Genomic DNA, 12,528 nt, shown 5'->3' with positions numbered 1-12,528 from the left:
ATATATAAAGAAGACCATTTTTAATCAACCATTTCATCGTCAGAATGTGGTAAAAAGAGTCAGCTCTTCTGAAAAGTTTCTAGAAAACTATATTTCGTCCAGTGAAGGAATTATTCTTTTTTCCTTATTTAGAATGTGCGTAGAGTATTTATTTTAGTACTAGGAATCTTCACTGAATATTATTCCCTGATATAACCCCTGGAACCGATATGATTAGTTCAGGACTAAAATTTTACTCACCTGAAGACGGAAACAATCGGGAACAGAGAACTACAACTGACTGCTGCAGAGACTTCTAAACTACTGTAAGCTGTTGGTGCCCCACCACGCCGCGCTAGTGGGAGATCGTTTGTCTTACATAATATAATGCTCACTCATTCCATAGCCTTCTTTTTTATTTATTTATAAGATTATTAATATGTTTCTGTCTTTAATGCAATATTTAGAGTTTTTAATTATGTAAATTGTTCATAACTTGTTTCTTTGTACGCTTAGAATATATTGTACTATATTTAGTTATTATTATTTTTATTTAAAGTCTGTTATATGAAAATGACAATCATCAAGGCTTATAAAGGGAGGACTCTTATTGTCAAGTGGACTGCATCGTCTGGCATGTTGGTTGGATATATCATCTTTAATTTCACTTACTGTTTTATGGAAAACATTTTAAGGGGAGTTATTGCAAACGTGTATAATTTCGAATTCGAGTTTTTGATAGAAATTACCCGATTAAATAAATAAATAACCATTTTTTAGAATAGTTAGTAGAATTTTATGACGAAGTTCGGGATATGTATTTAATATATTCCCATGTTAACAACTATCATTTCTGTTTTAGGAGTTAGAAAAAAATAATCATGTTTCGTAATATGGTCTGTATGTGAATAGTCTCGTTTAAGTAAAAATCGCACGAAACTGACATTACATATTTAGGATATGTGTATTCCTGGGCATAATAATAATATAATAATAATAACTTCGTTAAAATTGGCAAACCGGAATTGCGATTTTTGATAATCCATTTTACACTTCTTTAGGATTTTGTCAAGAACGGCCCCTAAGATTTTGATTAAAACCTGTAAATAAATGTAGCATTAATTGGTTCTTAATATCAGATAGTCTAACAGGGATTACTAGCCGATTTTCAAAAATCATCAGCTGAAGTATCTTTAATTTTGTTTACTTGAAATAAATAACCAGTTTAAATGAATCAATTGGTTTCCACGTTAAGTCTCAAACACCCTTTATTATATCACCAACAGTCAAACGTTTTGGCCAATTCGGCTATCCTCAAGGACAATCTTTTTTTTTTTAATAATTTATTTATTGATATTTACAACTGTATGCACATATATAAAACAAGTAAAATTGCTGTAGGTTACATAGTGACATGATACAAATATGTGGAGAATCTACCCACTGGTAGAACTCCAATAACATTTCTAGAGGAGAAGATCTGGAGGCCATCTTATTTTCAGACGCCTAGGAGGATCGTCAGGTAATGAAGGAGAAGCCAGGTTAGAAACAAGTGGATTTAGGTGGTTGAGAAGTTTATCATGGAAGGAATGGTATCTGGTGCTGGCCAAATTGGCAACATATGGAACATTGAGGTCCTGATGGATGACTTGTTTTGTGACAAAGTAAGGAGCATTAAGGATTTTACGAAGGATTGGATTCGAGAGGAATTTGATGGTTTAGGGGAGCCCCATAGCTCAACTCCGTATGTCCAGATAGGATTATAGTAGTCATGTAGATCAGTCTTTTTTAATGGATTGGCAATTTAGACCATTTGTCTAGTAAATGTTGTAATAGTCGGGATCGACGAGCAGTTTCTTGTATTTTTAGTCTTGTATGAGGATTTCTTGTCAGTCGTTTGTCGAGATTTAGTCCTTAGTAACGGATCTGTTCGACAGGAATAGATGGAGTATTATTAAAGGATACTGTAGGGCAAGAGATCATGGGTTTACGACGAAGGGTAAATGTGATTTGGTGGGATTTATTGGATTTAATTTTAATCCTCCAGTTTTGGCACCATTTTCAAGGGTGGTGATGTGGGATTTGAGAGTTTGGGATACAATGTAAGGATCATTGTTCACTGACAATAGACATGTGTCATCGGCATACATGGTGAGGATAGTGTTAGGATGGGTCGGGATGTCAGCTGTGAAAACTGTATAAAGGATAGGATACTACCCTGAGGTACACCAGCAGACTGACCAAGGACAATCTTAAATATAAATTTACACCTCAAATCCAATTATTGGAAAAAGTTTTGCAGGCTATTCTACCCAGGTCAATACTTACAAGTCAAATTACCCTATTTTGTCACAATTTCATTAATTCTTAATTTTTTTTATTTTAGATCAAAATTATCAATCATCATATATACCTCATAACCTAGATGTTTATATTATAATTGATAGTGTTAAGTTGATCTAAAATAAAAAAATTTAAGAATTAATGAAATTGTGACAAAATAGGGTAATTTGACTTGTAAGTAATGACCTGGGTAGAATAGCCTGCAAAACCTTTTCCAATAATTGGATTTGAGGTGTAAATTTATATTTAAGAGTGTCCTTGAGGAGTTTGGCAACTGAGTGCCTTGTTGAACTGGCTAGTGAGGCAGAGAATCAAGATGAGCTAATTGACAACTGTCATTACATTATTGTCATCCATTACTATATTAGTTTTAAAAACATCCAAAACAATACTAACACAATCAAAACACAAACCATGTGCAAGTAAGTTAACACAACAAAAAAAAGATTAACGAGCTCAGCTGGTCTATTGTGTGACTTCAATCTCCATTTAACATAACTAGTAACAAACTGTCAATCATGTTAAATGTTATATCATTTTAACACGGTAAAAGAAGTAAATATTTAACATGTAAACATAAAACATTAAAAAATATAACATGAGTTTTTCCATGTGTTTAACATGTTAAACTAAAGATAATGAATACTCCTAGTTCAGGACTCCAATGGGAGTCTTGGCCGAAAAAAAAAATAAGAACCATTATAATCACTGTACCTTCACCTTTTCAGTTCATAAGGTTATAAACTTGGATTAGAACTAAGTTTAAGTTTAGAAATGATCAAAACACAGCAATATATGAGAAGTTTTTTCCAATCAATCTATATTACAGTCGATTAGGTGAGACAATTTATTGTAAATGCAGTACATGCAGCACTTAACGCGATAACGCTTCTCTGACGTCACAAGTATCGTCACCTGCCACTGTAGACCTAATGCTACCATACTATCGCAACAGTAAAAAATAACGGCCGAAAATATTATATAGTTAACACTAATCCAGTGGCTAGGAAAGTTACAGCAATGGCTGTCACTACTAACTGGACTTTATACTGTTTTGTGCACCTTCATTTGTAACAAACACTATACAGAACTACGCAAAGCCATTTTCTTTCCTAACACATTTTTATACTTCATATATATTCTGCTAGAAGGTATGCATTACACCTTATTAAAATTAGTGAATTACACTTTTTCAATATTCAACCTTGATAAACGAAATTAAATGTTTTGCATAACAATTCACAACTACAAATTCTATTTCTAAGATAGAAAAACATTCATATGAAGTTGAATTACTACATACATTTTATACAATATACTCACTTCTGAATTACAACTGTTTATATTTTTATTAACATATCGCTTCAACCCATTATGTAAAACAGTCGTTCCCAATCTGAGGAAGGCGGAAAACACTAAGCAAAACATTGAACCATGTGCATACCATCCCCACACTTGATTTCGGTCCTCCCAGAAAATTTTTCGAACATTAAGGAACTTAGAAATACATTTTGAGCTACTATTGTAGTTCACTCACATGTCCAAATCTTTTGACTATCTGAAATAAATAAAATAGAAGGAATAAATTCTACAAAATACAATTATGAATTAAATTGTTTGTTCTAATACTTAAAATAAACTAAGCTAAATGGAATATTGGCTTCTACGAAATATAGGCACCAATCCTTATTTTCACAAAAGCGATAGTCACACTTTTAAGAATTTCGCATAATTGCAATTAAGTATTAATAATGTATTTTAAAAATATTGCAAAATATCAACTGATTTACATACAATAGAATCTAAAAAGAAAAAAATTATTTTTTTTGTAAATGCATAATTTAATTAGCTTGAATAATTAAAATTAATAATCTCTCTTTACATTACAAAAAATAATGCGGATAATCCGAGCTTCGGATAGGACAGAATCGAAAATTTGCGATTCTGCAGTGAAATCTGAAAATATTGAGCTTTTCGAAAGGATCATTTTGATAAAATCGGAAATATCCAGTATGACATAAACCGAAGAAGAAGTAGATCGAGTAGAGTCCATAGCGCTCTAAGGCACTCACTGCGTAGCAAGGAATAGAGGAAGAGGTTCTAAAAAAAACTTAAAATACGCTGAGATGAGATAAAATGTTGAGATTTGGTCTGGAATAGCGTTTGTATCAATTGAACATTAATACAAGCATACGGATCCATCTACACGGTAATAGTACACAGCCATTGGAGGAACTGTCGCAACCACTAATATGGTGTAAAATGTATAATAGTTTTTGTTATGACAGTAATTTCTTACTAGTTACAGTTGACAGTACATATAGCAAAATTTTACTGCCCCGTTAAAGACCAAATGTATACATCTTAACATTGAACTACCCATTAGAACTAATTCTGTTCACTTTTTTTTTTTTAACTTATCGACGGTATCTAATAGAGATTTGGTACTAAATGTTAACAAACATCTTCAACTATAAACAGGGTTAGGTTAGGTTTGACATCATCGTGTGAACAGGACACTGACCCCACAGACAGAAAATTCCCACCGTTTAAACAAGCCGTAGGGCTCTAAAGATGTTATACTGCACTCATATCTATATTAATCATTTCATTTATTCGGTTGTCAAAAAGGGCACATTCATATAAATGAGTCATTCTGGGAAAAGAATTATCTTTCCTCATACTATTTTCATTAACAATTTTTTTAACTGAATCTTCATTTTAGAGGACTTTGAATAAAATAATGTTGGCAGTAGTAGAGTACTAATGTTAAATCATGAAATTTGAATACGGCAGATGAACGAGAACTGAACCAAGACAATGATATCATCATGAAATTCATCTCTAAAAATGTTTATGTGAAAAGTAGACTAAGTTAATAGGAATACAGGTATTTAATACAGGTACTTACTGAAGATTTAAAAAAAAAAATTGCCTTTTGAACAAATTCTGTAAAATCGATTACACAGTAAATGGACAAGCTCAGACTATCCGTAGGAGGCACAGGCCACCTGTGGTTGTGGCGCAGTCTAAGCAACTTGAGAACTACAGGCAACGTCGGTTCGAATCCAGCATGGGAGGTGGACTTTTTTCATTTCGTTGCGTTCCCACGAAATGAAAGACTTGACCACCTACCTTGGTTAGAATAGGTTGGTCATCTCTAGATAAACCCCTCGTATTTCAGAAATACAAAAATTAAACAAGCTGGATGTTTAATTATTCATCTGTGGATACCAAGAACAATGAATAACAGAGAGTATGATGCATGATTAAAAAACAAAAGGAAAAAAAAATTACTGGAAGATTATTGATTGACCGTGTGTATAGATGAATGGAATATGCTCCGGGTGCGGTAAAAAAAAACTGAAATAGTAGATAATTATACTATTTTATTGAGCCAACGTTTCGCCCCACGTTGCAAGGCTTCGTCAGGGCTAAAAAAGATACAAACACTATAGTTACAAAAAGGAAAAAAGAAAAAACATAAGTGTAAAATAACAGGGGTATAAAATGAAAAGAAAGACATAATAAGAAAAATTAAAGGTTGTAAATAGTAAATGAAAAGGGTAATAGTAACAGATAGATAAGAGAAGAAATATTAAAGAAAGTACAAATAAAGAGATGAAAAAAGACAAAACACAAATCAAATGATGAGACAGAATGCATACCTATTTTTACGGTAGTCAAAGAGAAAGTGACAGTTTTAGCCCTGGCGAAGCCCTGCAACGTGGGGCGAAACGTTGGCTCAATAAAATAGTATAATTATCTACTTTTTACTTACGAGTTTTTTTTTTTACTGCACCCGGACCATATTCCATTAAAAAAAAAAATTACGAATGAAGCTCAGAGACAATATTTTGTCTGGAGTCCTGCTCTACCTATGGTTACATCGGGACCTGGTCGTACCTTACTCCAGTTATTCCGAATGTATATTGAATTTTTGATTAAATTTGTGTGGAAAAGGCGGGTTGAAATTTGTTAGACCTTTCTGATTTTAAGGAGTAGATATATTTTAATTAACCTAGTAAAATCCCTACGGGGGCAAACTGTGGTTAGTATATTAATTTCATTGGTAATAAATAAATTGATTATTTGATGTGATATAATTACAATGGGTGGTCTCATATATTAAGATATTGGCTTATCTGTGTGACGTCTACGCGAAAATAAATTAATTAACATGCCGAAAAGTGTTTTTTTTTCACATTTAATATGTGTAAAAGAAAAATGATAAATAAAGAAAGTAAACAATAGTGATTAAAAAAGGTAAATAAATTAGCTTTTGACAATTGCAATTAGTAAATGTTTACAAAAAAAATTAAAGATTGCGAAATATGGCTATATTTGGAAATTTAATTTCAGGGCTTGTAACTGTCAACTTGTTTTCGAACATACGATTGTTTTGTTTTTATTTCGTCTTATATCAGCAATACTTTGAACAAGTTTATATACTTTTTACTTTTGCAGCTTACACGTCTTCTCATCATTCCATGCTTACACTTTTTCTCTTCCGGCTCTTTTTTACATTTACTCCAATCGGCTGCTTTAACTTCATTCTAACAAGGTTATGATCAGAGTTAAACCTAATCAGGAGATTACTGAGGTATGATCCAACATCTTTCATACTATTGAAGTGTCGAATAGATTTAAGAATGATCATTCTGGTTACCACACCTGCATCTGAGGTACACCAAGTGTATTCATAACGGGTTTTTTCCAGTAAAAAAACTGGAGATTATGTGGTGAAACTTCAAGGTACTGAGAAGTTTATTCCATGTTACTTTTTCCATTATTATTTGTTCAGCTATGCAGACTATGATTATAGTTTAGATTAGTGGTTCTTTGTACCTTTTTTCATATGGGCCACAAACACGTGTTAGTCATGGTTTCGTGGGTCGCAAAAAAATAAATAAATAAATAAAATTAGGTCATGATTTTTTTGGTTGTCACGATTGTTATCAATTATATTAAACAACTATGAACGGATTCATGGCGCATATTTTAGCATTTTGTTGTCATTTCTTGACGTTTCAAACACGTTGCAATGTCCGTGGTCACAAATAGTTCTTTAATTCAAATTATTAATAAACATAAAATCAAGTCCAAAATTAATGATTGGCTTGGTTTAGTGTCAACTCCATTTATTGACCTGGTAAAATAATTTTAAAATATATAAATTTAAATATTATAGTTATACTAATTATAGATTTTACATATTCAAATTTACTACCTAATATTCTTTCTCGGTGCAGTAGCAATTGGTTCTAGCTCACTGGATATGGAACTAAAAGCGCCCAATACAACACATCGGTAATCCAAACACTTGATTTGCCTTATTTCCGAAAATATTAAAATGACGTGTTGTCGTGATACAATCAGACTTCTTCTGGAAATTTAAATTTCGATTATAGCACTGCACACCGCGGCGTGGTAGTGTTGCGTAGGACCTATTTACCCAGCAAGCTTTTAATTTTTCAAATGGGTGCGAAGTTCAAAATTGTTTAAAATAAAGTAACATCAGATAGGCCAACCACATAAGACAGGCGGACCACAGATTGATTATAGTTGTGTGAGTTAAATACACAAATAGTGGATTTAAACTCTGCTTCTGTTCCAATGTGTGAGTTAAATTCTCCAATAACTATTTTGATAGCATTGCATCATATAATAATGGGCGCCATTAGATATGATTCTTTCTTCTCCGTCTGGTTTAAAATGGAGATGTTACAAAATGTTGGTTTAATATTTTAGAGACTAAGTCGATGAGCAAAGCACAAAAACTTAGCACTGCTTGTTCATATTGACATGATCAGAAATGCAGTTCCAATATCATGCTTCTGTTCATTCAGTATGCTGAAGGTCATGCTTCTAAATTTGTAGTCTGATTCAATCACAGGGCATGTTGAAGATTCGTAACATGTCGTCCTGCATTCATTCTGGGATTTGGGACCGTCAATGCTGCCTATCTATTTTAAATATAATCAAGTAATTGATTAAAACTCCTTGAATTTTAGAGTTTACAACCTTGAAATACTTATTTTTTTCTTTCTGCACTCCTTGAATAAAGAATTTTAGATTTTAATTTTGGAGTGTGCTCATAACGTTTTTAACTTTGTGACAAAAAAAATCAAATTATATATAAAATAATTTTGTTTATAAATGTAAAAAAATCTTATCTTATAATGAATTGTTAGGATAAAATACAATTATAATTTTTGTGCCACTTAATTAATTATCCAGTGTTTTAATAACAATTAATAATTAATTAATTATTCACAAAAGTAAATAAAAAAAAAACAACTGCTGAAAATCAAGGAAAAGAATTTCATAAAATTGTCGATAGCAGGCTTAAAGTCTTATCAATAAAAAATACGTGTTTTAAGCTCAGTCAGCTGTTATTTGGGGCACGCTTGATGAGTATTCTTATATTAATCCATTTTAATTCCTCTTAGTCTATTATTTTACTCTTTACACACCTTTAGATTTTTGTAAGAAGTATTTTCCTAAGGTATAGACATATATTCATTTAAAATTATAATGTGGAAAATGTACAGATAATTTTAAATTGAAGTAGATACAGCACTTTGTCAAGGAGATATTCAAACAAATATTTTAGCTGAATTTATTCAAGACGATTGGCTTTAATATTCGTATATTTTTTATTGAAAATGAAAGAATTAATGGAACTTAAACCGCGCTTACTTCCATTTACATATGCATGGAATATGTAGTAAGGGAAGGAACTGTGATCGTGAAAAATTTCGAATTCTAGTTTTCGATGGAAATACATATTTTGAGTTCCCCTGGATCCAAACATCCTAATCTAGCAAAATTGTATATGTGTCTGTGAACAGACTAGATCAAAATCGAAAAGTCGTATGGAACTCAAATTACGTAATTAAGATGGACATATGTCTGGGATGTGATAGCAACTTTTTCGATAAAATCGACTTATCGGAAGTGCCACTTTATGGAATCGATTTTCTCGAAAACGGCTCCTCCGACTTAGATGAAATTCGCCTTGTCTAGGCAGAATGAAATGGGTTTTAATATCAGCTAGGTCTTATCCTCATAGTCTGACATTGCTAAATAATGTATTTTTAAATTGGCTTCTTCTAAAGTACCTTATTTTTTTTTTAAACAATAAACAGTTCCCTTTATTAGCAATAATAAACAGTAAATGAATACAATATATTAAAGAATTTTATAATTAATAAGATTTCCGAAACTTACGTATTTATTCATTTTATTTAGACGAAATAATTTACAATAAATTATATATTTTCATGATAATTAATTATAAAATTCTTTAATATATTGTATTCATTTACTGTTTATTATTGCTAATAAAGGGAACTGTTAATTGTTTAAAAAAAATTATTTCGTCTAAATAAAATGAATAAATACGTAAGTTTCGGAAATCTTATAATATTTGTTTATAATATAACTGTAAGTACATAATATCTTGTTATAGTCTATGCTCAATAGACTAATAATAGTCGTTAAATCCTTACGAAAATAATTTGTTTTGAAGGTCTCAAGGAGCTTTTTAACATACAATAGCTCTGTAACTACTTTGTTATTTACATACAATAAATAATAACAATGTGTAGTTAGAGAATTTAATTTATCATTATTATTATTCATTAATACGTTTTATATCCTCTTTTTTTTGTTGCAAAACATACACCAACAAAATATTGAAATTTCTCTGTAATGTACGGAATTGGAAGAGAACACCATGAAAAAAATGTTTATTGAATTTGACGCCCTTAATGTACTCGCAAAAGGGTAGAAGGGATATCCTACATCCTACCAACCTAATCTAACCAGGGTACACTCAAGGCAGTAGAAAAGTATAAATAAAAAGGTACGGTATTTTAAAGTATAGTAAAGATAAATGTATAGATTTATTAAAAATAAAATTGGTACACAATAAACCATATAGTATAAATGGTAGCATGAGAAAAAGAATAATATTTCGTGGTTCACCCATTACCAATGATTATGAATTTAAATTTAACATACTGATATGTTGAATTTAATTATTAATTAAATGACATACAGATAGTTTGATTATGTTCATCTTATCTAGTGTTTGTATATATTTTAAGAGAGTTTTTTTTTTTATTATTTTATTTTATTTATTTATTTATTATTTTTTATTTTATTATGTATCAGATTCATTCATCACTATTACCTATTGCCCACAACTGTGTGGCAGATTGTAATATCTATCAATAAATAAAAAAATGTATTTTTGTAAAACAAAAAAAAATTGATTGACAATAGAGGTAATAATTCTGAGCTTTTTTATTTCACCAATCATACAAAATGATCTAAAGTTAATAATTTTTTTAATTTTTCTTTCTCACCAATTATAAAGTAGATTTGACTATAAATTCTTGTTAACCCTCCTTTAAAATTCATTTTTATCATCATTTCCAATGACGACGTCTTATCCAAGGAACGCACCAATGCGTTGCGTACATTTCCAAAACTACATTAAAATATTTATGGAATAATTTCTCAATGGTATCAGAAGCTTGCCAAAACAAAAAGAATCTCTTGGTTTATTGACTGAATTATCACATTGCTGTAATGAGTTAGCTGTAATATCTATTTATAAATAAAACTTGAAATTAAAAAATATATATATATATATTTTTTTCGTCAGAGGGGTCCGAAAAAAAATGGCTGCCACATAAAAAAATAAAAACGTCATTAGTGTAATGAATATGAATTAAGAGTTTTGAACTAACAAGAGAGAAGCTTTAGTTTTTAATTTCCGTTTTACATTTATAAATAGCTCTGTGATTCACATTAACACAAAATATTCCAGGACTAAATTTGAAAATATTAAAATATGTACTACAACAGCTCTGGAATTCCAAAACGAGTTTATATATCTCAATAAAATTTCATACTTTTCCAGGTGTATCAATATACAGTATAACTTTACAAAAATAAAATAGTATGTTCAAAAGAAAAATACTTGAGTCAATTTATATATTTTAAAACATAAACAAGAAATCCGAACACTATGCAGAGTTTTTAAGCAAAATAAATTTAATAAAAATATTGGTAAAATTTTATGTTGCTATTTACAATGAATGAATTTTAGTAATAAAACGAATAAAAATATAGACCAAAATGCAATTTGAAATAAATTAATTATAAGCCTAAACTCGGTGTATGGAAGGTTAAAAAAGATTTATTTATATGATAGTTAATAGTGTTAAGTTAATCAACTATTATTATTAATTAAACTATTGATTAAAAGTTTTAAAAATTAATAAAATTGAGACAAAATAGGTAATTAGACGCAAGCTTAGGTAAGCTTATTAATAATTATTATGATTCCATATTAATTTATTTTTTTGTAATTTGACTTGTAATTAATGATCTGGGCAGAATAGCCTGCAAAACGTTTTTAATAAATGGATATGGGGTGTAGATTTATATTTAAGGTATGTTAAATAATTATTGATAATGCTGTTGTTAAAATTGTTACACATAAATGTATATAATGTGATATGTATGTATAATGTAACATGAATGTAATAAATAAGTTGTTAATTGTTAGATTGTCCTTGAGGATGGTCGAATTGGCTGAAACGTTAGACTGTTGATGATATAAAGAGCGTTGAGACTTAACGTTGATATCAATCGATTTATTTAGACGATACACTATGCCTTCACAATATATGTGCGAAATTTGAAATGATAAGGTTCAAATGTGTTTTGAGATGGCGTGGAATGACCCTTACCACATATTAGTGTTCTTCACTCCTAACTGCATCTTCAGCTTTTCCTCCTTTTGACCTTTGTAAGTCGACAATATGTTTAGTCTTTCCAGTTTTCAGCATCTTGTTTTGATATTTTAGATACTATCGGAAAATTAGAAATCAAGTGGTAAAATTTATGAGCAGAAGGAGTTAATTTTTGAATTTTTTACATTCAACTGCCAATCATTTAACATATTCGCGGCCAAATATTAATAGTGCTCTAGTATAGTGCTCTAGCATATCTCTAATATCAAATTCTTCAGTATATGAACAACATTTAAAGGAGATAATCGGGGGTGAGGTCAAAAAGAAAGAAAAACTTGTTTGTCAATTATTTATTGCACTTGCTCAGCCTCCACTGGCTCATTACCAGTGATGCAGTGAGAGGGATGCGCTGGGATCTCTTGAGCTCTGCTCT

General features: G+C 30.5%; 2 protein-coding genes across 2 annotated transcripts in view; one reads left to right on the top strand and one right to left on the bottom strand.

The window, feature by feature from the left end:
- Positions 1-319, bottom strand: part of LOC106690035 (uncharacterized) — a 28,336-nt gene extending 28,017 nt beyond the window's left edge. The window contains exon 1 of the mRNA XM_014435293.2: positions 241-319. The gene's annotated coding sequence lies outside the window, so the exon portion shown is untranslated. The remainder of the gene's footprint in view (positions 1-240) is intronic.
- eag (ether a go-go) overlaps positions 1-12,528 on the top strand; it is a 160,332-nt gene that overhangs the window by 20,587 nt on the left and 127,217 nt on the right. The window lies entirely within an intron of this gene.

The sequence above is a fragment of the Halyomorpha halys genome, unplaced genomic scaffold, assembly GCF_000696795.3.
Source record: "Halyomorpha halys isolate HHAL.00 unplaced genomic scaffold, Hhal_1.1 Scaffold1558.1, whole genome shotgun sequence".
NCBI lineage: Eukaryota > Metazoa > Arthropoda > Insecta > Hemiptera > Pentatomidae > Halyomorpha > Halyomorpha halys.
Note: the sequence above shows the minus strand (reverse complement) of the source record. Positions and strands in the feature narration are given on the sequence as shown.